Source organism: Lontra canadensis, unplaced genomic scaffold, assembly GCF_010015895.1.
Source record: "Lontra canadensis isolate GAN:19392208 unplaced genomic scaffold, GSC_riverotter_1.0 scaffold63, whole genome shotgun sequence".
Lineage (NCBI taxonomy): Eukaryota > Metazoa > Chordata > Mammalia > Carnivora > Mustelidae > Lontra > Lontra canadensis.
Genome location: NW_022631057.1, coordinates 10,578,182 through 10,604,721, shown reverse-complemented (window position 1 = coordinate 10,604,721; position 26,540 = coordinate 10,578,182). Strand labels below are relative to the sequence as shown.

Sequence of the window (26,540 nt, the reverse complement as noted above, 5' to 3'; positions counted from 1 at the left end):
AGAACTTGGATGGTGAGCCCATTAATAATGGACCATGTTTGACCTGTGTAGGTTGCAATAGTCAAATGTTACCAAATAGTTTCTGATGAAAGGTTTCCCTCCTGCTCTGTCGTGGATCTGCTCCCAGCTCCCTCCTCAGAGGTGACCACTGTTATCCTCAGAGATGACCACTGTTATCTGCTTCCTGAGATGCTCTAAGCCGGTTTAAGCTCAGATCCACAGACCAAGTCCCACCCACCACCTCATTTGTTATGACCCAAGAGCCAAAAGTGGGGTTTATATTTGAAATGGTTGGAAAAAAATAAGATTTTTGATTCATTAAACTGATATGAAGTTCAAGTTGTAGTATCCACAAGTGGAGTCTTGTTTACGGCCACACTCATTCATTTGTGCTTATTTGTTTAGGCTAATTCATTGATACTCATTTGTTTATGCTAATTGATTCATGTTCATTTGTTGTCTGTGGCCGCTTTTGTACAAGAAAGGCAGAATTAAGTATTTGCAACGGAAACTTTATGGCCCATGAAATATTTACCGGCCCTGAAAATATTTACTTTCTAACCCTTTACATAAAAAGTTTGCTGACCCCAGCTCTGTAGAAACATACAGATGGTTACAGATTATTTCTTAACCCAAATGGTAGCATATTAGGTTAATCACTCTGCCCCTCGCTATCCTCATTAACTGTATCTTGGTGGCTGTTCCACATCAATCCTATAATATGATTATTCTATGCCCTGACTAGGGCATGGGAAATCTTAATTTGATTTTAGACATGCTGAGTTTAAGGCAAAGACTCATTACTCTCAAGGAAAATGCTCAGCAGGTGGTTGGGCTCCAGAGGACTGAGGCTTGGAGCATGGAGGTGGAGATGGGAGAAGCACCTGAGGGGAGGTCTTCCGTGCAAATCTGTGACATCAGCCTCTAGCTCAAAGATTTCCCTTTACAGAAGCGAAGCGTTGCATTCTGAGCACGGTACCGTCAGCTCTGGATGTTAACAGATGAACATAAAGACCACGAGAAGCATTAAACCAGCACCTGAAGGAACAGTAAATTCTACAGGCAATTTAGGGTTACCTTCTTGAGGGAGAGGGAAGCTGGTGACAGGTGGTGTGTGGCAGTGAGCGGAGTGGGAGGGCAGTGGGTCTTTCTTGGGGCCTCCCCCCAGTCCACCCTGTTGTACCTGTCACTTTATTTATTTATTTATTTATTTTTAAAGATTTTTATTTATTTATTTGACAGACAGAGATCACAAGTAGGCAGAGAAGCAGGCAGAGAGAGAGGAGGAAGCAGGCTCCCTGCTGAGCAGAGAGCCCCATGCGGGGCTTGATCCCAGGACCCTGGGATCATGACCCGAGCGGAAGGCAGAGGCCTTAACCCACTGAGCCACCCAGGCGCCCCCTGTCACCTTATTTAAATTGTTACTCTCTCAGGTGGCGTATTTTGTCTCATTTCACAACCCAGGAAATTGAGACCCAGAGACGGTAAATGATTTTTCTCTCAATCAATGCTTCAAGTGAATATCTATTTGTATTAAAATGGGATTCCATCTAATTTTTTTTTTTTCCATCTGACTTTTAAGTCACCCAAGAAGCCAAATCAGGCGGGAGTCACTCCCCAGCTTTGACAAGCCATTTCTTCTTCCGGGCCTCAGCTCCTTCATCTGCAAAATGGGGCTGTTGTCCCCATGCTTTCCCTTCTCACTCTCACATGGCTTAATCCTCTTGTGGGTGAATCGTAAGGTAAAGGGCTGGTTTTGGTAAGAGCCAGATGCGGAAAGTCAGAAGAGGAGTAGAGAGGAAGGTGAGTTTAGCAATCAGTATATGCCGGATTGGTTATCTGGAATCTGATGTTAGGAAAGTATTCCTTGATGTGGAGGAGTCTAGAAATCTCTGCTCCTAAACTGAGAACTTGCCCATTGCCCCTCTGTCTCGGCCCTGAGGGCCACTTGGGGCGGGGAGAGAGGTGGACAGCGCCTGACAGGGCCCTTCCTGTGTCTGCCAGGCTCTGCTTGGCTCCGCTCAGGGTTTCTGGAGGAGCCGCAGCTAGAGGGCTGTCTGATGTTACCAAGTTGCCGGCAGGGTGGGGAAGGAGGGGAGGGAGGGCGGGTGAGCCATCAGACCCCAGGAACTGGGGGTGTGAGTGTGTTTATATAGGACTCAGCCAACCTGCAGTTTCAGATTTCAGACCCCCGCTTTATCAGGAGACTTTCCCCCTGTTTTCAGTCCATGCTGGAGCCAGGAGAGAGCTGACACCAGAGCCTTCCTGGAAGGCTAGGGAAATTCTGGATTCTCCGGCTCTCTCCCTGACTCCTTCCTTCTCATGGGAGCTGTATCGGTCACGCTTGGCAATTTTCTCCGATCTGGAGTGTTGTTTCCTTCCTTCCCAATCAGCTGTCTGCGTCTTCCAGTTGGTTCCTGACTTCTAGCATGGAAGGTAAAATCTGGGATCCGGGGGTCCTAGGCTAGGAGGAACCGGGGCTACCCAGGCTTCCAGTGCAGAGGACGGCTGGGAGGGGGGCAGGACGCACATGTTGGGCAAAGAAGAGTGGTTTGCAATGAGTGAGACAGAGAGAAGGAAGGAGGGAGGCAGGAGGGAAGGGGGGAGAGAGAAAGAATGTGTGTGTGTGGTGTGTGTATTGGAGGGCACTTCTGTTATATTTGGAAAGCAAATTTTCTTTTCCTTCTTCTTTCATTTAGTTCTTTTCTCTACTAACAAATAAGAATGTCCCATGAATGTCCATCTTCCTTGGGAGTCTCCCATCAAAACGTTAGGAAAAACCTTCTAACTTCCAGAATGTGACTATTTCCTCACTCGGAGGTAGGGGGTCACAGAGGATGCTTAGGGACATGGGTCTGTCCGGGAGATAGGCATCTAGAGGGCTAATGCCCCCAGAGCCCGCCTTGGTTTTTGCAGGCTCTTGGAAGCGAACTGTAAGCGCCGTAGCTGTCTGTGTGGTGGGAAGGTGTCACCAGTGGGAGGAATTAGCCTGAACCAGGCTAAAGAGCTCAAAGCTGTCAGAGACAAGTGCCAGGAGCCTTTTCTTCTCAGGGTCTCAGAATTGGGCAGGATGCAAGCCAATGCCTGGGGCAGGGCGGGTGGGTGAGAGGGCACAGACGGGGGTGGGGGTGGCATTCCTCCCAGAAGTGGACATTTGGGTGGAGGGGGATTGGTGGGAGGTGGGTAAGGCTGGCTGCATGGGTCTGCCTCCCCAGGATTTGCATGGTGTATCTCAGTGGCCAGGAGCAGAAAGCAGAGGCCTACCTCCCACGGGGGCCTGGGGAGTGGGCGGCCTGCCCTGGCTGCTGAGACCTCTTTGTACAGTCATGTCCATGGACAGCACACGCTGTGAGGGAGGATCTGGCAGGGATGGCGGGCGGGCCAGACCCATGAGCCTGGCGAGAGCCCGGAGGTAGCTTTTGAAAAGCAGATTTAGGGTGATGAGATAAGCATTGGAAGTGGAGTGTGGCAGAGTGAGCTGGAGGCAGAACATGGAGCAGGTGGGAAGGAATAAAGGGAGGGGACTGGGGAGTCCTAAGCTCTGGTACCTTCCAGAGCTGTAGGCAACCGAGGAACCTCAGCCCTCAATACAGATATGACCTCCGGCGGGTGAGAGAACCAGGGTTTGTCTACTGACTTCTGAATGAGACAGACGGAGCAGAAGTGATGTGGGCAGGACAAAGGACTGTAAAGACACATTCTCAGCAAGGAAATGGCCTAGTGCAGTTGAATCTGGGATGCAATCACACAGCTGTTTATTAGGCAATATAATGAATGGGTTGTACAGTATGATTATTTTTGAAACTATGAGCATTTAAAAATTATTTTTATTTACATCACCATGTACTTCCAAAGAGAATTCCAGTGTCTTTGTATATTTGACAGATGGTGTGATGTGTAATATTGGCCAACAGATAGCAATAACCCTTCCTTTTATTTAGCTGTGCAGAGCTCCCCGGCGCAGAGCATGCTTTCGCAGACACTCTCCCTCTCTGGTTCTGAGTTCAGAAGATGTTTACCAATCGCTTTCCTCTTCCGGGCATGGTGTTAGATACTGAGGTCCAGATGTGGACAAGATCTGGTTCTGGGGGCACCTGGGTGGCCCAGCTGGTTAAGCGCCCAACTTTGATCTTTGGCTCAGTTCAAAATCTCATGGGTGGTGAGAATGAGCCCTGCATCAGGCTCTACACTCGCCTGGAGTTTGTTTGAAGACTCTCTCTCACTGCCCCCCGCACTTGTGCAAGAACGCGCACTCTCTCTCTCTCTCTCTTTTTAAAGATTTTATTTATTTATTTGACAGACAGAGATCACAAGTAGGCAGAGAGGCAGGCAGAGAGAGAGGGGGAAGCAGGCTCCCTGCTGAGCAGAAAGCCCGATGCAGGGCTCGATCCCAGGACTCTTTGAGACCATGATCTGAGCCGAAGGCAGAGGCTTTAACCCACTGAGCCACCTAGATGCCCCCACACTCTCTCTCTTAAAAAAAAAAAAAAAAAAAAAAGACCTGGTTCTGTCTTCAAGGGTCTCACAGTCTAACTGCAGTCCCATAAGGAAGATGGAATATCATTCCTACCATATATGCCCCTCAACCACTCACTCACCAGAGGCTGCCTTTATCTCTTGGGTAATTCTTGACTCCCTGGGGCAGATTGCCTTCTTCCCTCTTCTGCCTGGCTTATCTCGACAGGCGAGGGGACTGAACAGTCCAGAGCCTCCCCAAAACTTGGGACGCTCCACATGGAGGTCGATGCTCCCTGAACACTGGGTTTAGGAACATGGCAACTAACGTCTGTTCAGGTCTTTGTAGCTGAGAGTGTGTTCCCAGAGCTGGGATTCCCCCCATCTCTCTCCCACATTTGCCCAGCTCAGGTCTCCTGGGAAGGTGCGATCTCTCAACCTTAGGGTCTTCCTCTTAATTTCCAGGCTTCAGCTAAAAGGGGCATAGAGAGGTCATCTGGCCCAATGATGATCAGTTTTGGGTCAGTGACAAGAGTTTTCACCAGTCTGAGGTGAAATGAGAGAAATAGAGAAAACATACTGATTTCCACCCCCCCACCCCCCGCCCAGAAAGTAAAATTGTATTCAGTTCAAAGGTTTTCTTTCAGGGACAGAAGATGTGCTTCAATATTTATCCTGGGGTTATGGCTTTTTTATTCTTTTCATGAGCTGGTGGTGAGAGTAGATGGTAGTTGGGTTTTTAAAATGTCCTTATTTGGCAAAATAAAAAAGTTGGCAGCCTCATAGTGGTTCCTTAAATTTCGTTTTTTGAAATTTAACTCATGCACGAAATCCAAAAATCTTGCCTCCAGGCAGGACCTTCTCCAAACAGATGAGAATCTCCCTGATAACAGCTCTTTGGGGTGGATTCCTGAAAACCTGGACTCGGACCTTGTCACCACTGTTCTTTCCCTGTGGGTCCTTGGGTCATGATAAACTCATAATGAGTCTTGGTTTTCTCATTTTCAAAAGTTGTGGGAGGGTCTTACCTCCCAGACAAGGCCACGCTCTGCCAAAGGAATATGCTCTTACTTCCTCTTCCTCTTTATCCAAGAGTCAGAGACTCCCTTTTTTGAGGGGCTCCAAGATCAGGCTTTGCCAATTCTTATTCCTGTAGTTATCTTTTGGAAATGATGGAAGTCATTTTCTATCCTTGGAGGAGAGCGGGAATTTGTGGCTTGGATTTTGGGAGCAGCAAGAGGTTTATTTCACATTTGGTCTCCAGTGTTAGTCATTCGGAAATACCCCTTTCGATGGTCAAGAGTTAAGGGCATTTAAACATCTTGCTATGAGTTTTTGAAATGGTGGCTCTTCCTGAACTCACAAGAATATCCCTGGAACTTTTCTAAATCTACAGGCTCCTGGAGCCATGAGAATGTCTGAGTCTTCCACCTTCTGAGGAGTCAGGCCCGGAATAGCAACAAATATGTGGGAATCCCCAGGCAGCCCCAGCTGCCAGCCTGAGTCATGCGGTTGGATGTGCACATGCGTGCAGACCTGTAGGGAAGAATGCGTGAAAGGGAAAATCGGTTTGAAATCACCCTAGACATTGAGCTAGATGCTCATTTTGAGATTTCTTCTAGGACCCTTTTTCTGAAAGCAGATGCCAAGGAGAGAATTTTCTGATTGTCCCCATTTTCATGTTCTGAAACAAGAGCCTTCCTAGCCTAGGAAAGCAGTTGAGGTTTAACTCAGCCTGTTAAATTTGGGGGAGTAAGTAGCACGGCCTCACTTCAAGCTTGCCTGGGGCAGAGGGAGACACAGAACAAGCTGGTGAAAAACACTGGAGCCTCAGGTTCTGACCTGGAAGACCAAGGCCAGGTGCGTGAAATTCTCCTCTCCAAGAGATTGCTGGGTAGTGATGGGTCAGTAGGACAGTACCGCCCTCCAGAACAGTGCTGGAGAAAAACTCACAGCTGTGACTGATGACAGACACCACAGACCTATTCAAAGTAGCCATAGGGAGGGAGACAAAGTGATAAAGGACCCAGGAAGTGTCAATTAAAGATCTCTGCCCCCTGAGCAGTTTCTGTAAGGTAGAGACCTCCACAGTGTCTGTCTGATGGCTCTTACCTGGGTGTGGGGCAGGCAGGTGATGGGGACACAACGGTGGTTCTCTTAGCACATCTCTGGTCACTGGTGATGGTGGCTTTCCTTAGGGAGGCCTTCATGAGGATTTTGTCTTAAACTTTGGATAAATTTGGGACACAGAATCAGGGCGTACAGTCAAACTCCTGGAGATTAGGATCTCTTCTGATGTTCAAGCCCAAAGGGCAGAAGGTGTTAACCACTCAGCATGGCTTTTTCTGACTATAAAGGTCAACGGGAACATGACTGGGACCTTCAAGATGTCCCTGTCCTTATCATGGTGAAGACTGTGGAAAGCAAGCTCTGGACTCCAAGGCCACCTTTGTCTTCAACTGGCTGCATGATCTTGGGCAACTCAGTCCATCTCTGGGCCTCCCGATTCCGCATCTGTAAAATGAGGGAAGTAAACTTGATGGCCACCATCCCACTTAACTCTACACACCTCAGTTCTCCATCTGATGGACAGCAGGGCCTTTCCCAGAACTTCAGGTAGACTCGTTGCTTCACGAGGTAGAGACTGCATGTCTGTGTCCAGCAGCTGCACGTCTGTCAGGAGGGTCTGTTGGCTTGAGGTGGCAGGATGAGACAGGTTTTCTTACAACAGCAGATCCGGGGTCAGAACTGAGAAGCCTACCGGGATGACTGTGCCTCAGAATGTGTCAAGTCCTTCATAACCACCAGTAAATCCCTGAAATGCACAGCTGGAGCCTAGAGATCTGAGAGGACCAACTGCCCAGTATCGTTCATGGTTATTGGCCAGGGCTAGTTTCCAATTTTAAAAGCCTGGGGGCCATGAAACAGCATCAGGAGAAACACACCAAGCCTGTTCCACCGCGTGCTGGACGATCTTGTTTCTCCCCCCAGAGCAGCCCATCTTCATCATCTTTTTCTTCCTTCTTTTTGCCCAACTCTCTGCAAACTTTGGCCCCCTCCATCCCTTCGTGTTCCTTGAGGCTTGGACACTTGTTCCCCTGGGAAGGCCTTTCAGGCATGGGTCGCACTGGTGGAGCTGTGGGGTGGTAATGGGGTAGAGAGAGGGTGGGAAGTGCAGTGAGGTGGGGAGTTGGGTGGTGTGCTTGGAATATTGGGGCATGTCTGTACCTGAATTTCAATCATATAACAACAGCACATGGCCTCTGCCTGCTCTGTTCGGGTGGAAAGACAGCAAATTCTTATAGGCTGATGGGCTGGTCTTTGGATCCTCTCCCTTATCCCATGCCAGCTTGTGTTCCAGGGACCCAGGAAAGATCCAGATTGGAATAAGACAGTAACTCTGGTGGCTCTCCCGAAACCCCTGTCTTCAGGGTCCCAAGGAACAGTATAGACCGTAACTGGTCATCTGAACTCCTGGGGCCTCTGGGTAACGTGATGCGTGTACTGTATACTACATCAAAGCTCAAGTAGGGTCTGGAGCAGCTCCAAACTCAAACATATTAATCTTCCTGCAGTACGGCTTATCTAAAGCATCACGTAACTGGGACAAAGAAAAGCTACGAAGACTCTCATGCCAGTTCAGGTCATGCTTTGTTGCTAATTAGGTTCGAGTTAGGTTGGCGTACGCCATGCATTGAGTTAGGAAAAAATGTTCAACTTTTAGGTGTTTGTGTATTTGGGGATGCTGTTAAGGCACTGGGGTTCCGGACTGCCTTGTAGAATCCTATCGGGTGGAATTTGCATTCCCATTTCACGGAGGAGGAAGGTAGGGCTCGGAGAGGATTAGTGACTTGCCTAAAGCCATTCAGCCAATATGGGCGATTCCAGTCTAGAGCTGTCTGCGCCCAGAGCCAGGCTTCTGCCTCCAAGGTATGGCACACTTTACCTCTCTAGCAGCAAGTGAAAGAGAGTTGAGGGTGGGGGTGGGGTGCTCTGACTTTGGCGATGGCCCCAGTGAGGGAGGTGCTTTCTGCCCTCTGATAGGGATCGTTTATTGGCTTGTTCTTATTTATACATTGACTTGTGGGATCCCAGTAGGCTACAAGCTCAGAAGAGAGGAAGCTAAAGTTCAGTCAACTTTGTGGCTTACAAGAAGAATCCAGCTGGCTTCACGGGGGCTGAGAGAGCCAAGAACAAATGGGGTCAGATTGGGTTTAGCGAGAGAAGCATCATCTGCAGTGGAAACAACCCCCGTGCAGAACCAGAGGAATGCACAGCGCTTCCTGCCTCCCCACCCGTTGCTTGACTGTAGAAGTCTTGCCTCGAGTAGGGACTGGTCTTCTGAGAAGGACTCTCTGGAAGGATCCCAAAGCCCAGATATGGGTGAGAGTGATGTGTAGCTTGAAATAAGAATTCAATTAGGGGGTCTCACTGGTCTTCATTAGCGATGTGAAAAAAGGTCAAAGGAAGTGCTAATTTAATCTGCTGAATCATGTGCTTTTAACCCTTCATTGGAAAGATGGACATTGGTCTGTTATGGGGGCAATGGCCCCTCCTTCTATTTTCTGTGTGCTGTCAGAGGACAGCTGCAGTGCCCAGGCCATCACTAGGTCAGATAAGATCTGAACTCCTAAAATCCAGGCACGCAGGTGTCCATGGTGTTCCAATGAGGAGCCTGCCACCAGCAAACTCTGCTCTGGTAAGGGAGTGGCTGTGCCGTGTCCTTCACTAGGAAGATAGCCATTAGGAAGGGTGGTCGGTTTGTTGCCATAGGAACAAGGAACATCTGCTCCAGCAAGATGAGCAACTTCTCTCCAACTAGAGAACAGAAAGGAGAAAAAAAAATATATTCTTAAAGGGACCATTAGCTCATGGTATTGGTGCCAGGTAAGTAGTTTATCTGAAGAAGACCCGAGGGGCAGATCAGACCCCTTGGCCTGAGAGCGCTGTGAGGCTCTGGGGCAGCAAAAGACCCACATTGGCTTTGGAAGATGCAGGAGAACAAAAACAAGATTTTTTTTTTTTCCCTGCCCTGGATAAGGGCTGTCCTCTGAAAACATGTCTCAAAGCTGAGTCCGTTTGTTGGCCCAGAACTCCCCGCCTCCCTCTGTCACCTGCCACCTTCCTTGGGGATCTTAGCTCCCCTCTGTGGTTGCTGGCTCCCTCCTAAACATCCCAGAAGCTTTTCTAAGCTGAGTAGTAGCAAACTTTCCTGTTTTCTCTGACCCTTACCCTCATCCTTGTCCACTCTGATGGCCTCATCTCCAGGCTGGCCTGGTTTTCTGCAGCCCTTGGGCAAGGATCCCAATCCCTTTCCTTCTTCCTCCACTTACCTTCCTTTTCTCCTCCTGTCAACCAGCTGCACGGGGTTGATGAGACGCTGGGTCCTCCAGAAGTCATCTTGCCCCTCTTTCTGGTGTCAGTTAGGACTTCTGGGTATATGCTTCTGAAGCTACCCAAGACAGCTTAAGCCCCAAAGGGGATTTTATTGTAAGGGTCAGAGAAATGTCTGGATCCCAAGAACAAATGAGAACCAAGAAGCCGAGTGCCCCAAGTACGGTGCTGGTTTGCTCTTCTGCCTGTGTTGGCTTCAGTCTTTCCTCTCACTGCAGAGAGACTGCCCAGCTTCATGGTCCGTGTACGGGGTATAAAAGATGGCCTCCAGCGGCTCTCGGGCACACAGGTCGAGAAGGACTGATCGCTTTTCTCTCTCAGTCCCAGTTCCCAGCCCCGGAGAGAGTTTCGGTTGGGTTGAAACCAGGTGGCTACCCCTGTAAGGAAGCCTGGCATCAGCTTTAGGAACACAGCTGTTACCATGGTAACTATGTGGGTGTTGGGGTGGAGACAGTTTCTATGAAGGGTGGGTACTTTCTAGTACTTGTTAGCCCTTCTTGGACTTCCAAGCCTAGAGGACCTTGGCTTGAAGACTTTACACACCCCTGACCTCTCTTGTTCATCTCTTGTCCTGCCTGATCATGGGGACTGGTGGGTACCTAGTTGGTAGCCCAGCAGCACAACTGAAGGCACCCAGGGCATGGTGTGGCGTGAGTGTTATTCCCTGTGAGTGGAAAAGGCATAGAACCTGAACCTGGAAGGCCGGTCTGTCCCCCATCTTACCCACAGGTAAAACTCTATCCTTTTAGTAAAGTCCTTTATAAAAGATTTTATTGTTCCATCAGACACTAGGGTGTCAACATCTAAAAACCTCACAGTTGGAAAGCCCATTACTGTTTCTAAACTCAGTTATTCATAATGTAATTGAATCCATTGTCCTTCATTCCATCTTGGGCGTAGGAGGAGGACCGATGCCCATCATCTTGTTTAAGTTAGGATTGAATCAGTGACTATGAAATCATCCTCTCACATGAGAGAATGGGAATTTGGGCCGGGGTATAGGGGATTTGGATTTCTGGCTGGCTGCTGCCCTTTATCGAAATGAACCTCAGAGAAGGGACGAATTGTACAGGTGCCAAGTGATATACTCTTTTCACGGCGCTACATCCCTTTTTCTATACACCCTCCTTCGTGCCTTCCTCTGCCAAACCTCTCCCCTCCATCTGCTGTAATGGCAGACATGGAGCAGAAGTCCTGGGACTGGAGGGAGCAGAGGGGAGGCAGGCCCCGCTTGGCTCTGCTCTGTGACGGGCCTGTGGGAGGGTATTGGAGAACTGAGCACTCCCCTCTGATCTCGCCTGACTCCCCTGGAGCCTGGGAGGTGGGGGTGTCTCCGAATGGAGCAGAGGGAGGGCCTGCAGGGGCCCAGGAGCCTGGCTATTTCTGTAACACAGAACACATCTGCAGCCAGCCGCAGAGAAGGTCAAACTCTGGGCTCAGGGCTGGAATGCAAGGGGCCAGGCGGCAGGGAGAGCTGTGGTTTCACCCCCGCTGGCAGCTCGGAGGGCCCCTGCAACGCCCTTCTGGGGAAGGCAGGGCTGGTGGGGTAGGACGGGACTCTGTGGTGATGGTGTAGGGCATCTGAGGGTTGGAGCATAGCGCAAAACCCCAATACCTGTTGCATGGAGGTAGGGAGGAATGTAACTCCAGGTATGGGGGCGATGACTCGTGCTGTCTGCCATGGGCAGTATCAGGGCAGGCAGAGCGCATGTGAAGGGAAGGCAAAGTCATGCTAAGGGGAGGCAGGAAGGGTCAGACAAGCACAGGTGAGTGAATGTGTCCGACGCTCAGAGATGCAGACAGGTGTGGGCCCAGCTTACCATGAGCCGTGCAGTTCAGCTGCAAGACCCTACCTTCCAAGACCCTGTCTAATTTGTATCCGTGGCCTTTATCTTGATGAAGTCCCTTCCAGTTGAATAAGCTTCAGACGGTGCAGGAGCGGGCTCAGCCCTGGCATCCCTGTGTACCCATGTACTATCCAGCCCTCATTCCCTCGCTGCCACTGAATTCGCACAACCCTGTCCTCGAGACCTGCTCCTCCTGGTGTCTTCCGTGCTTCACTCATCCCCACGCAAGCTTGTGCGTGCTTCTCAAGAATCTGTGTGTAGTTAGAAAGTTGCCCTGGTTCAGCCCTGCCTTGGTCACAGAAAGACCATCTTGGCTAAACATGACTTGGCCACCCTGCCGTTGGCCTGCCTCGCTGTAGCACCTTCGATGAATAATCCGTTGGTCTGTGCTCCTTCTTGCGCTATGGGTCCTCCCTAGCTGAACCCAGACCTCTGTGATGGGGACAGGGCTCCTGATGGGAAATTAGCCCGAGAGAGGGGCTTTTCTTGGAGAACCTGAAGAGCTCTGGTCTCCGTGGCCCCTCTCATTGCTCTCATTCACGCTCTGGGCAAGGTGATTCTCTGTGTCCTGCCCAGTGGGCTCCAAGGGCCAAGCACTTGCCCGCATTATATCACTGGATGGGTACAGTGTAAGCACTAGAATTTGGATCTTCTCCATTAACTCCTGCCCAGCGGCGTAGTCCCTGGAACTGACTTACTTTTCAACTTCCTAGTGTGAGATGACCCAGGAAAACAATATCTGTCTCCCAGTTCAAAGTATGCTAGGGGCAGGCCCCCTCCTATGTGTGATTCTCGGGTGTTGATGATTCTGGCTTCTGAGGATGGGGAATAAGGGACCACCGCAAGTGATCACTTGGGCCGAGGTGAGTAGTGGCTTAAAGGCACGGTAGACGAGATTTAGGAACCACTAAGTGCCATCTGTTGAAGAACTTCTCTAGGAGCAATTATTAAGGATCCATTCTTAGGTAGCAACATGCGAAGGGGCTTTATAGTCCAGATTAGGCCATTGTTTCCTATGAATGAATTGTCCAAGGCAGAGGCATAGATGAGAATGATTTCTGGCATTTACTGGTTATTTACTAGGTTCCCTCTCTTAAATTCCCAACCTGTATGATCTCATTTAATCCCATGACAAACCTGTGAGGTAGGTACATATATTACCCCTTTCCACAGATGGGGCAATGAAGGCACAGAGAGGTTGACTTACCCGCCCAGAGCCCCTTAGTCAGTCCCTGGTGGAGCCAGGATTGGAACAGGGGCAGTCTGATGCCAGAGCCAAAGTTCTCAAGACTGATGCAGATTCAACTCAGTAAAAATAAACTGAGGGATTAGTTTGTAGGATGATGCATGAGAAGGGAATTTCAAGTTGCACAACTAACATGAAGTGGGAAGAGCGCCGGCTTTGGACTGTGTCCTGGGCTGTAATCCCTGCTCTCTTACTTCCTAAGCCTGTATCTCCAGGCTACTTACCTGACCTCTCAGGTTCCTGCTCCACAGGCAGGATCCCAGTACCGATCCCAGTACTGATCCCCGAAAGTGAGGCAGAGAATATACTTGGGGAGGTGTTAATTTCCTTTTCGTTTCTGTGCCAGTTGTCAAGTCTTCCTGGGGAGGGTGAGGAGTGATTTGGGAATTCAAAATTAATTCTTGTTTCAGGAGGGAAATGTCCAGCCAGGCCTCCAATACCCGATCTTTTGGACAAGACTTTGTGCCAATCCCATTTCCTACTGTTCCATCTTGGGACTGCCCTGAATCAGAGGAAAGCGGGGCGGGAGCAAGAGGGGCGGGGGGCTTCAGGCAGCTCTCAAGGCTCTCAGGGGCCCATCTTTCTGCATCCTCTTTTTCCTCCTTCTTTTTAAAAACAAGGATATTCTTTTGCATAACCACTGTACAGATGAACAGATTTAGGGAACTTAACCTTGATGCAGGACTAGTATCTAACATACAGTCCTCATTTAAATTTTACCAGTCATCCCAATAAAGTCATTAGAATCCAAATCCGGGACCATGTCTCTTTACTCCCCTCTAATCTAGAAGAATTCGCCAGCATTTTTTTTTTTTCTTTTTGGTTATACAAGTCTCGAGGTTTTTTGAAGAGTGCAGGGACCCTTCCTAGCCTTTTCTGGGCCTTGTCCAGTCTTCCCAGCTCCCTCCCAGGCTCTCCTAGCCTCATCCTGGAGCAGGGTTGACTAAGGTGAGGGATGGGGAGTCCCCTCGTCGGTGCAACATTGAAGAGGTGTCACAATACTCAATTATCAAGAGCGGTATTTTAAAAAATCAAATTAGGGCTCCAATTTCTTACAGAACACAGTATCAACAGTTTTAGGTAAAGACAGGATCGATAGCCCTAGTGCTCAGACAATAGGGAAATTCAGTAATACCCATCCGGTTTCTATTTAAAACATGTCATTTATTATGGATCTTTTTTGACATTTTTATTTTGAAACATATTCCATGAATAAAATATTAATCAATTTCGGTCACTGATTTTTAGATGGCCCTTACATTTCGTGCCCCCTTGCCCTGCAGGGGCAGTTTTTCCCTCCTGTCATCCAGTCCTCAGGATAAGGGAGAGAGAGAGGTGGGGCTCCCAGTGAGCCACTGTTCTTGTGCCCTGGCCATGGTGGCGGAGGAGGGAGGGTGGGGCACGGAGAGTAGAGGAGGGAGAGGAGGGGTACAGAGGCCTGGAGCCCAGCCGGGTCTCTGGCCTGGAGCCCTCTAACAGCTTCCAGCTGCTTCCACACCCACCAGACTTCCTGCCTTGGGAGTGGTGTTTGGTTGTCCCCCACCCCCTTCTCATCAAACGTGTGATCTGATTAGATCCTTGGATCCTGTCATCTCTAACAGTCTCCTCTCTCTTAACACTGTGTGGTTCCCCCTTAATCCATCCTCTTCTGACCCTCTATTTGCTCCTATTTTCATCCGTCCTGGGAGCCCCTTCCGGCTCTGTAACTGACCACTGTCCAAGAGCAGGCACCCGGGGCAGGGTGAGTACCCCGACACTGGTCCACGTTCCATGTTCTGGGAGCTGAGTCAGGACGGAGGGACACAGGTGGGGTGTCAGCCCCACTGAGGACAGGTCTGTGGCAACAGGAAAGAGCTAAGGACTGAAGTTAAGAGAGCCCACCAGGGTCTAGCCTTCCCTCCCATAGGGCAGGTTGCTTTTCTTGGCCAAGACCCTTTATCTCCTGGAACTTTAGGGGTTTTGTTAAAATGGGAGGTGGTAATATTTTTCTGCCTACCTCATGGGATCATAAAAGAACCAAATAAGATAACGATGAGAATCATCAAGGGTTATACTTCGTATTTTCTCTCCTATCATAAGACAAATAATCCCTTATTTTTATTAAGACCATTTCAGATCTGCTACATTATTCTTTTATTTTCTTTTTTTCTCTGCCACATTATTTGACCTAACTCCGTGAGAGGTACGCAGAGCCCATACCCCTTCCTGCCTTGAACCAGCATTTCTTTCTTTCTTTTTTTTTTAGATTTTTATTTATCTATTTGACAGAGAGCACAAGCCAGGGGAGAGGCAGGCAGAGGGAGGAGCAGGTCCCGGCAGAGCAAGGAGGAGGGGATGCAGGTTAGATCCCATGACCCTGGGATCATGACCTGAGCCAAAGGCAGATACTTAACCAACTGAGCCACCCAGGCACCCCTTAAACCAGCATTTCTGTTGGACTAAAGCGGGTCACTCGCAGAGCTGGAGCCCCTGCCTCTCCCCACCCCCCACCCCACCGGCCCATATCCCATCACAATGTGAACAGAATGGATAGGACCCAGGAGTAGGTTTTGGGCTGTTTTGTTCTAATATTTCAGATAAAAGTTTTTGTGCTTTATGGAGTTATAATTAATGTAAGATAAACTGCATCATCTGTTTAAAGGATAAACATTGCTGTGTTTTGTGAAGCTACAAGCACAATTCACCCCCTGGTTTCTTTCCTCCTCTCAGAAATCCCTCCCTCTGGCCCCCCTCCCCATCACTTCCCATCTGCGGTCTCTGCAGGTTAGCTCACATTTTAAAATTTCATATAATGGAATCGTAAGTACACATTTTTTTTTAAAGATTTTATTTGTTTATTTGACAGAGATCACAATTAGGCAGAGAGGCAGGCAGAGAGAGAGGAAGGGAAGGAGGTTCCCTGCTGAGCAGAGAGCCCGCCGCTGTGGGGCTCCATTGATCCCAGAACCCTGGGATCATGACCTGAGCCGAAGGCAGAGGCTTTAACCCACTGAGCCACCCAGGCGCCCCTCTATGTTTAACTTTTTAAGAAACTGCTGAACTTTTCCAAAGTGGATGTACCATTTCCATCCTCACCAGCAGTGGATGCGTTCCAATTCACCTACCTTCTTGTCAACACTTGGTATGATTAGTCTTAATTTTAGCTATTCTGGTGGGTGGGTGTAGTGTTGTTTCATTGCGGATTCAGTTTGCATTCCCTAATGACTAATGACGTGGAGCATCTTCTCATGTACTTTATTTGACACTGTGTATCTTCTTTGGCCGGGTGTCTGTTTAAATCTTTTGCTCATATATTTTTTTATTGTGTTGTTTGCCGCCTTCATGTTTAGTTGTAAAAGTTCTTTATACATTCTAGATAAAAATCTTACGTCAGTTGTATATTTCACAAACATAGCCCCTCAGTTTCTGGCTTACCAATTTCTTTTGAAGAGCAGTTTGCTATTTTGGTGAAATCCAATTTATTGATCATTTCTTTAAAGTTGGCGAATTTTGTGTCTTGTTTAAGAAATTTGCCAAGCCGAAAATCACTAAGATTTTTCTCCTATGTTTTCTTCTAGAAATCTTATAGTTGTGGCTCTTATATTTAGAAATCTTATAGTTGTGGCTCTTACATTTAGATCTTGGTCCATTTTGAGTTAATTTTTTAAGGTAGGGTCAGGGGGCTTGTTTTTGGCTTTGTTTCATGTTTGGTATATGGATCTCTGTTTTTCCGGCAACATGTATTAAGAAGGTTGTCATTCCCTCAATGAATTGCTTCTATACTGTTCTGGCAAACCAAATGACTGTATGTGCATAGGTTTACTTCTCAATTTTCTGTTCTGTGTGTGAGTATATATGTGTGTGTGTGTGTGTGTGTGTGTATATATATATATATATATATATATAGATATATATAGATATAAATATATATATATATTTATGCCAATACCACATTGTATTGGTTACTTTAGATTCATAAAAATTCTTGAAGTCAGAGAGTCTAAGACTTATAACTTTGTACTTTTTTTTCTTAAAGATTTTAATTTTAAGTGATCTCTACATCCAACATGGGACTTGAACTCACAACCCACAAGTTCAAGAGTCAATGCTCTATCGAGCCAGCCAGGCACCCCTAACTTTGTACTTCCTTTTGAAAGATTTTTAGTTATTAGAGGTCCCTTGCATTTCCCTATGAATTTCCCAATCAGTGTGCCAATGTTTACAAAGAAATTCCAAGGACTGTGTTCAATCTATAGAAAAATATGGGGAGGATTGATAAACTTACCAATTGGAGATCCAAGCAAAGAGGATATATCTCTTCTTACTTGTATTTTATTTAATTTCTCTCAGCAGTGTCTTATAATTTTTCGTATGTAGGTCTGTCTCGCTCATCTTTTGTCAAGTTTATTCCTTAAACATTTCATGTTTTTAATCCTATTAGAGATAGTGTTTTTAAAATTTCAATCTTCATTGTTTGCTGCTAGTATATAGAGGCACTACGGATTTTTCTATATTGACTTTGTATGCTGAGCCCCTCCTCCCTTTAAAAACTCAGTTTAACAGAGCAGGAGCCTGGAAATACCGAGGTGCTGGGCATTTGCATGATATGATAAGCATTTAAAGAGGCGCGTAACAACATCAGCATCTTTCCCTGTTTTAAGTCAATAAGTCATTCCAGCAGCAGCCCTGCAACCAGGTAGCTGGGAGAGGGTGTGTGAGGAGGGGGTGGTATGAATCGGACCCTCCACCAGCAGTGCTCTGCTAGATTTCTGGGGGTGTTCTGACAATCGGACTGAGTGGGAATGCAGTGCAGCCCCTTTAAGAGACTAGGACCTGGCAGCCAACAGGCCACTGGGAAGGCAGCCCGGGAGATAAGATAAGGCCCCCAGGCTGGTTTAAGCCAGGGTCCCAAGCCACAGTGGCCCGGCTACTGATGGACAAACAGGAACCAGGGGTGATAAGGAGGAGATGCCAGCACTAGACTCAGGCTGGCAAGGCTGGGAGCAGCCAGCTCACCCACTAGGACCTGAAAAGAGAAGGGGGGTATTACTGGTGGGTGTGCCCAGGGACGGCACCTGCGTTCTCTTGTGTATCCTATAGATTTAAAATCATGTTTTTTAAAACCCTAATAGACTATACCTAAAGGCCTTCCACGTGGGAAATGTTCAATAAATATATTGGTTGAGTTCCTTATGTTCTCTCTACTGATAACTTTATGCTCTAGTAAGATGTTCTGATAAGCATCCGAAGGTTTTGAGACTACCTGGTTTCTTGCTCAAGCTAGAAAAATCGTGGCAAGGACTTCCTCTGAAAAGCCCAGAGCTGCTCATTTGCACATATCTGCATAGATTTGCATGTGTCCTACATGTAGATACTTCCATGCTGGATTTAGATTTCCCCAAATCAGAAGCCTATTTTTAAAAGGGATAAAGAGGGGATTTGTCTCTATTCATTCCTGCCCACCTTTCATCTGCATCCTCTAAACATGCAAAAAAAAAAAAAAATAAAAAAAATCTGCTGCTCTGACCTGTGAAGAAGACCACTCGAGCCTGGCATCCTTAACGTAGGTCCAAGCAGCCCTCTGCCTGTCAAGGTGTTTCTTTTCTTGGTGTCTCTTCCAATTCCTGGTTCCACTCTCCAAACTCCTGAGTGAGGCAGGGAATTATGAAGGTAAAGAAACGCTCTAGCTAGCCAGCCAGGAGCTGAAATGCCCAGAAATCTTCACGGATGGTGCCCTGTTACCTGGGCAGGGAAGCCAGAGATGTGCACACCTGCCTGAAAGCCCCTTCCTCTCACTTCCCATCTCAGGGCTTAGGATGCTAGGACTACCTTTGTTCTCCCTCCTCCAGGAGTAAATAAAAATATCATGCCCTCCCCCAGATCCCGGCTCCTCCATTGGCCTGCTAGGCAAATATTTCATAATGTGGGCTCATCCAATTGGGCACCATGCCAGAGCCAAGCGCCTCAGGTTGCCAGTGCGCTCCAATCAGGCGGGGCAGCCTGGGTGGGACTAGAGGGCTCTCGCTCTCCGCATGGGAGGCCGGCATTACTCAGGTGGATGGCATCGACGTGGGAGTTACCGCTTTGCCCGGGGCTGGGAAGAGGGGCCAGGGCTGTCCATCAGCCAGCGGGAGGTAGCCCAGCTCCGAAGGGGTTAAGGTTGGTCGGCCTGTGTGGCTGTTAATGATTGCTACCCACCAGGGACCTGGTAAGTATTAAAGGAAACCTTTTCCCTATTCCTGAGTGTGAAAGGAGTCAGAGTAAGAGCGCTTGGAGAGGGACCTCGGAGAAGAGCCAGGGAGTGAGTGGTTATCTGTCGGCGGACTGTTTGGGTGGTTCTGGAACAGGTAAGGGGACTAGAGAACCCATTCCATCTGCTCCAGCAGGCTTTTGTTACAACGGGGTACAAATTCTCAGCTTGGGGCCAGATCGCGGATCATGCTGTTTATTAGAAGGAAATGCGGAGGGTTGGTTTTGTCCACGGAGTGAACTACTTGGCACAGAAGCTGAAGATACAAACCTTTGTCTGTCCTGCCGCGGAGACAATGGTTTTGTGGGGCCGCCCTGCGCGCAAAGCTGGAGCGGCTGCTCTTCCTCCCTCTCCGAGCCATTGTCTCCGGAGAGGGGCTCGGGAGCTCTGGGCAGAAGCGCCTGGGCCTCCTGTGGGCTGATTTCCCGGGACCAGGCAGAGAGGGCCCAGCTCGAGAAGCCGGGATAGCTGTGGCTCACCCTTCATCCTTTTTCCTTAGGGTTAGGTGTGGAGAGGGCCAAAGGAGGATAGAACCGGTGGGAGGCGGTGCTGAGAGTTGGCAGTGGGGGGCGGTGGGGGGGCGGCTCTGAAGTCATTGAGGGAACAAAGTTTGTCTTTTGGGAGCCAGACAAAGAGGACCAATTTGGGGGGCTTAGTTATCTCTCGTTCCCTTTCTCTCAACTTCCTGCTCAGGTCCTTCCCTCAGGCTCCAAAACATTAGTGCTCTTTGACCCAGGCACCTGCTGACAAGTCAGGAGCGCATGGGGAATGTGCACCAGAGTTCTGGGTTTTGCTGGAAGGGCAGATGGACTTTTTGCTGCTGGTGGTGGTGTGTGTGTGTGTGTGTGTGTGTGTACTCACACATGCACATGTGACAAAAAACGAAAGCCTGCTCTGTCTCCAAAGCAGAAACGTTGACGTGACCCCCACTTGGCCAGGAGCGCTTTTGTCCCCTGTCTCTTTCTTGGGAGGGAAAAAGTTTCCGTGACATAATGATGATGTTAGGTGGCCCTGGAGGGGTCTGTTGGACAGGTACAGAGCGCTCCCTGTGCCCGTCTGGGAGGCAGATTTGAGCGATAAGCAAACCCAGCCTCCTGGTGGCTTCCAGCGGGCGCTGCCTCTGGCTGGGCTGCCCACAGGCAAACAGAAACCAGGCCCAATACGCGGGAGGGGCCAGGCCCCAGACCCAGCAGGGCCAGAGCAAAAGCAGCCAAGTTTCTGGGCACGGGAGCCAAGAAAGGGGGAAGTAGAAATGGGAGGAGCGGGCCACTTGTTGTGTTCTGCCCCGAACTGAGAGACGGAGCCACGATGGGGCACTGGCCCTTGCCATGCACTTGCTCACATCGCCTGCCTGCCGGTGGGGCAGCCGGACCAGCCGGCGCACCGTGTCGGGGGTCTTCCTGGGCACGCACCCGCACAGGTGCCCCGCGCGTGCAGAGGGGCTTGCTTCGGTGCTTGGCTGGCTGTCACCATCCTGACACTTAATTTTTGAACGAGGGGCCTGTGCGTTTGTATTTTGCATGGGGGGCTGGTAAATTCTGTAGGTTGTCCTCTCCCCAGGCCCAGCCAGGATTTGCAACAGCCACAGAGCTGCTCCAGCAGGTGTAGGCGGACTCACTTGTTACTCAGGTGTCACTTCCCAAGACGGGCTTCTGTCCTGGCCGGGACCAGCGCAGCATTCTTCTCCCTACCCTCTTCGAACTCCCCTCCATTCAGTTCTTCTTGTGGCAGCTTCTTGCCTAGTGACTGCATGGCAGGGGGACAGGGGTGGGGACAGCAGTGTCCCTTACCTGATTCCCTCCTTCCTGTCTCCCTCTTCCCTTTCCTCCACAGGCCCTCCCTCTTTCCTTTACCTGGGCTCTAGGCTGGGGTCTAGGCTTAGGAGGGCCTCTCCCCTTCCTTAGAGACCTTCCTCCCTTCTCTGGGCCTGGGAGATTAATGAATGGGCTCTGGCACCTGCTTCATGTGCTGTTTGCTTAGGAACAGACTGTTTCCCTGCGATTACCACGGGTTGCAGGTCTGGGTGGTGGGGTGGGGGTTGGGGAGGTGCAGGAGAAGGAAGACTCCTACACCCGATGTCCCTGGTGGCAGTCCCTCTAGCTTTCCCCTCCGTGGTGGCTTTTCCTGCTCTAGACCAGAGGACCTTGCAGACAGCCTCTTTTCTCCCCACCAGCCTCTGCCAAGTTGGCCAATCCAGGTAGGAAAAGGAAGGCCGGGGAGGAACAGGTCCCCCATTCTTCCCCCCTTTACCACCTCCCCTCTCCCCATCAGCTGGAGCTGCTGTACAACCTTCCTGGAAAGGCCTCCCCAAGCCCGCCCCCAACAGGGCTGTCAGTAACAATGTTTTCAAACCTTGGAGGGGAGTCTTGATGCCTATGACTTCAAGATGATGGGTTACCCAAATTAATTTTGATGCAACTTTGAGATGTATCATTTTGCTTTACGATGTTTTTAACTCTGTTGTTGGTGGCCGTGGATTCCCTTCTTCTTGGTTTAGCTGAGGGCTAGAAGGGCACATGTGTCCCCTGAGGACCCTGAGCAGATACCAGCTGGTAGACCGACAAAAGGGGTTGGAAGTAAACGTTTCAGAGGATCAAAAAATATTAGAGCTGGAAAGCGGCTTGTAGAACCTCTAGGCCCTCGCTGTCTGATAGACTGTTCCACAGCGGTGGGACACGCTGTGACTGTCCTGTCTGATGTTGTCGCCCTGGCTGCTGTGACCATGGAGCCACCCAGTGAGAAATGGCTAGCTGAGGAAGTGAAATTTTACTTTTATTTCATTTCATGAATTAAAATGTAAAGCGCCACCAATGACTAATTGTTACTGAATTGGATGGCACCGCTTTGGAATAACACTACTTGTTTTATGTGATCCCTTTATTTTATTAATAATTAAAAACTCAGCTATTTGCTGAGCAATTGTTATGTGCCAAGCATTTTCCTCTGTGCTTTAAATTTGTGCTCTTGTTTAATCCAGCGACTCTAGTATCAGTCCATGTTACAGATGGGGAAACAAATCCAGAAGGGGAAAGTGACTGGTACTGGTCAGCCACAGAAGACTCCAGACTCTGACACAACTGCTCATACCCTTTTTCTTAAGGCTAATCCACACATTGTCTACTCTTTGTCTCTGCATGACCGCTTTCTTCAATAAGTCCTTTCCCTTCCAGACCTCATGTTTATTCCCTGGGATGGCAGATGGCTGTGGCCCTCAGTCCACAGAGGGGGGAATATGGCAATGACTTTTCCTAGGTCCAGCCATTTTCTGGCTGGTTCCACTGGTAGCCTGTGTTCCCAGGCTCCCTCTGGATCCTCCCTACAGCAGACAGCAATCTGGGGAGACTCCTCTGCTCTCGGAGCCCTTGGCAAGCTCATGTACAGGCAAGTTCCAGGCTCCTCAGTCCTGGTGGAAGGAGGTGTTCAGAATTTCCCACATTCCACCTGGGTCCCCCATGCTCATGACTCCTAGTTTAGGAGAGAGGAGCAGCTGAGCCCTCTCTGGGGGGCAGGGGCAGACTCAGCTCCCCACCCCACATCCCGGGGCAGCTGAGGGGAACACTAGAGCTTTTCTGCCATCCCACCTGCTGTACCCCACTCGCTGGCAGAGGAGGACTCCTTCCCCCAGAAGCAGTTGCCTAGGCTCCTGCTTTTCTGACCCCATTGATTTATTGCTCTCCTCTTCCCCAGACAAAGCCCCTGCTTCTTAGACTCTTATCAGAGTCCCCTGGCCTATTGGGAGGGGGAGGGAGAGGAGGGACCATAGAGCAGATGGAACCTGCCTTCACCCCCCAAGAGGGATTTGAGGCTGAGCTCTCCTGCCTCTCTCACTCACCATCCAATATCCCAAAGCAGAATGGCATATGTCTGCTCTTCCCACTATGGGGGGACCACGGGTCTGCTTCTGCAACCCCCACAGCAAACAGCCTTTATGGTCCCACCATGGGTCAGGTGTGGCCCCAGGCAGAGCAAGAGAGAAGCCCGGGCGGAAAACAGCTGGTTCGAAGCTCTGGACCCAGGCAGGTGTTGTCGGACTGACCTTTAGGGGTCCCCAGACCTGTAGCTCCCTGGGGTTATAAGTGAGAGGGTTGGTAGCTTTCATCCCCATTCTTTTGCAGCCAGCCCCCCACCCCGGGGGGAGCTGGCATCTACCCTCTGAATCATGCAGCTCTTTCCCTCTTTTTTCCTGGAGACGAGGAGCTCAGCTTGGACAGATAGCAGGAACTTTGTCTTCTCTGTCCTGTCGCTGTAGCTGGGGCGACGATTGCCGCTTCCCTGATCTAGAAATGGGGCTTGTCTTCCTCCCTTCCTCCCGGTGAGGACCAGACCATGGGGGCGGGGGAGGGGGTGTGCCTTAAATTTTTCGCTTTATTTCACACCCCTTTGTACATCTGTGTTGTCTGCTACGGAAGGCATACTTATGTGCCTGATTTCATTGTTACAAGGAGGAAGCTTAGGTGCCGAACTTGACCCTGGCGAATTGCCGGACCGGGAGCCGAGAAGGCATCTGTAGCTTCTGAGGGTGTGGAAGGAGGCACATCAGCCTGGTTGCTTGTGAGCACTTCCTTTGTAAAGCTCTTTCCCTGGGGGGGGGGGGGGGGGGGTGGGGTGACACTGCTCTCTGTGGGACGCAGAACCAAATCTGCTGCGGTCAGGATGAAGAGAGTCCTTCCAGTGACCTTGCAGAGGCCCAGAAGCAAACAGCTGGGCCACCTCAGCCTCTGAAGGGCACAAGTTCGGGTTCCAGCTCAGAGCTGGGGGAGGGGATAATTAATTATTGCCCTGTCCCTGTACCTCTTGGGACCCTCGCTGACTGTCAGGAGAAGGCCGCTTGGAGACGGAGGGAGGAGACTCGGGCCTTCCCCCTGCTCCCATCTAGCTTAGAGCATGGGAGCAAAAGGTGGAGTGGGGAATTCAGCCCTGCCTTCATTTCCTTCCCCTCAGCAGGGAACAAAACCAAAGTCTGAGGGCCACGAAGGCAAGGCACCCTAGGGAGCCAGCTTGCCCCAATTCTCCCTAGTTGGGTCAAGGTTTGAGGGGGGAAAAGCACCTCTTGCCCAGCCCAGGATGACTTCTGGGCCCCAGAATCACAGATCTTGACACTTGCAAGGGCCACCGGTGCTCTGACAGTTAAGGGATGGCCGTGCCAGGAATGACATTCATCAACCAGAAAGCATACAGGCCTGGCCCACCTGGAGGGTGCTGGGGCATCTCCGGATGTCCATGAGGTGGGGAGGAGGGCACCCTTCCGAGGCCTGGCACAATAGCTCTTCACCGACCAATAAGGTGGAATTTCAACATTTCAATAACCAGCATGGGTTGGGCCGAATACCTGTCCTGGTTATCTTCATCGTTCAGAAGGCAAAGGGAATTCCATAAAGTAAAATAGTTTGAAGACAAGCTAATCCAGGCTGGGGTACGAGATCAGCGTGCCGAGTCCCTGTGAAGTTCCCCTGATAGTCACCATCCCCCCCCCCCCCCCCGCCATGGACACACACACTATGAACACTGACCCAGACTAAAGACTACACCACCTGCTGACCTGATGTCTGAGGCTACTTTCCAGGCCCAGGGCAGGGGCCAGGAGATGATACAGGGAGAGACCAGGGAAGGACGTAGTGGGGGCTAGAAACCCAGGTCTGGCCCCTGGATTTGTGATTTCCATCCCTTGGCTACAGAAAGATAGCCGGTTCCTTGGCTTTCTCTCTGAGGTGGGGGCCGAGCTCTGGGTGAACACCCCCCAGCGTTCCGTAACTGGCCAGAGAAGGTAAGGAGAACGACTTCAGGCCCTCTGGGGTGGGGCTGGGGGTTGTGAGGACAGGCAGAGTGAAGCAGGACACTCAGCCCAGTGGCCTAGCATTTTAAGACATCCCAAGCTTGCTTGGAGGAGGACACCCTATTCTTGACTTTTCTTCGGGAATTACTGTGGCATGGGAGGGGGGAGGGTGCAGGGGCGGAGAGGAGAGGAGAGAAGTCGTGCGAGTGTGAGGCTGGCGGCTGGGTCCCCTGAGCATGCACAGCTGGTACTTTGCCCTGTAGGCAGCACAGGGAAAAGAGACAGTGCGGCATGGAGTGGCTCCTTCCCACCTGCAGAAACTGAAAACTGCCTGCCAGGGCCTGACCTCTTTTGGCCTCTTCTCTGTGTGGCAGCAATAGGCAGGAGGACAGAGGAACTCTGGTGGGGAGATGATGGCTAGGGCAGTGAATTCTTCCCCGGGAATGACCAGGAGTGCTCCCAGAATCAGGCGTACCGGCACCCCCGGAAATATAAGCTGTAAGCTGGTTCTCATTGGGATGGAATCCTGGAGCAGATAAAGCTCCCTGAAAATAATGATGAAGGGCACCTGGGTGGCTCAGTCATTAAGCGTCTGCCTTCAGCTCAGGTCACGATCCCAGAGCCCCTGCCCCGCATGGGGCTCCCTGATGGGGTGGGGTGGGGGAGCCTGTTTCTCCCTCTCCGACTCCCCGTGCTTCTCTTTCTCCCACTCCCCCTGCTTGTGTTCCTTCTCTCGCTGTGTTTCTCTCTCAAATAGATAAATAAAATCTTTTTTAAAAAATGAAAATAATGATGAGATCCAAAGGGGGAGGAGGGGAGCAGGAGCCAAACCCCTTCCACTCCTCCGTCAGCAGCAGCCCTCTCTGGAGTGTGGATAGTCTCTCTTGGAATCTGCTGGCTGAGGGGAGAAGGAGGTGGGAGGGATGGGCCACAGGCGGCCCTCCTTCCCGCTCACCCCGCACCCTCCCTCCCTGTAATGAGGTGTGATTCCAGAAGCCAGAGTGCTCTCAGGATGGGGAAGCCTTGCCAGGGCTAATTCTCTGTCAGCAGATTCTCAGGAGCTATGGAAATGAGGCAGCGTGGTGTGGGCTGATAACCAGGAGGGGCCCAGAGTCTGGAAGGAGTCGAGCATATTTTTCTAGTTGTTCAACATTGATCATGGTGGGAGCACTGGGTGTCCAGCCTGGGCGTGCGGGTGTGTGCGCCTGCAAGGGGTCGTGAAGACTCGGCTGAACAGCCGTGCTCCTTTTGTGCTTTGTTTGGTTTTGTTTTGAATTGGGGGCTTTTGACTGCATTGTGCCAGGGAGCCCTCCAGAAAGAGGCTGCTTCTTGGGGGAGTGTGTTTGGAGACAAACCAGCGCTTGGTTTTATCTGTGGTAAGGCTGTCACTAGGACTTGGAGGCTGAGAGTGTCTCTGGAAGGAGGAAAGCTTTAACTAGATGGAGAGATGGGTGTTTGCAAAGTGGGGAAGATTGGCCTCTGTTCTTTGTAATATTACAAATATTATGTAATATTTGTAATATATAAATGTAATATTACATTTATTATATTATTATATATAATATATATTATATATATTTATTATATATAATATAT

The 26,540-nt window shown here is 50.0% G+C and overlaps 1 protein-coding gene and 1 long non-coding RNA gene across 17 annotated transcripts in view; one reads left to right on the top strand and one right to left on the bottom strand.

Annotated features, from left to right (window-relative positions):
* PLEKHA6 (pleckstrin homology domain containing A6) overlaps positions 1-26,540 on the top strand; it is a 135,556-nt gene that overhangs the window by 62,771 nt on the left and 46,245 nt on the right. Inside the window, exon 1 of one of the 16 annotated variants that reach the window (XM_032878371.1) lies at positions 14,665-14,683. The exons of 12 other annotated variants lie outside the window; for them this stretch is intronic. The gene's annotated coding sequence lies outside the window, so the exon portion shown is untranslated. Of the gene's footprint in view, positions 1-14,664; positions 14,684-18,991; positions 19,130-19,155; positions 19,269-26,540 lie in introns of those variants that run through there. 3 more of the 16 variants (XM_032878369.1, XM_032878368.1, XM_032878375.1) reach the window with 3 other exon arrangements.
* On the bottom strand, positions 17,906-18,983 carry LOC116879840. The gene is made up of 3 exons (XR_004385107.1): positions 18,693-18,983; positions 18,449-18,566; positions 17,906-17,947 (listed from the first exon to the last, which is right to left on the bottom strand). It is a non-coding gene; the product is annotated as an uncharacterized LOC116879840 (long non-coding RNA).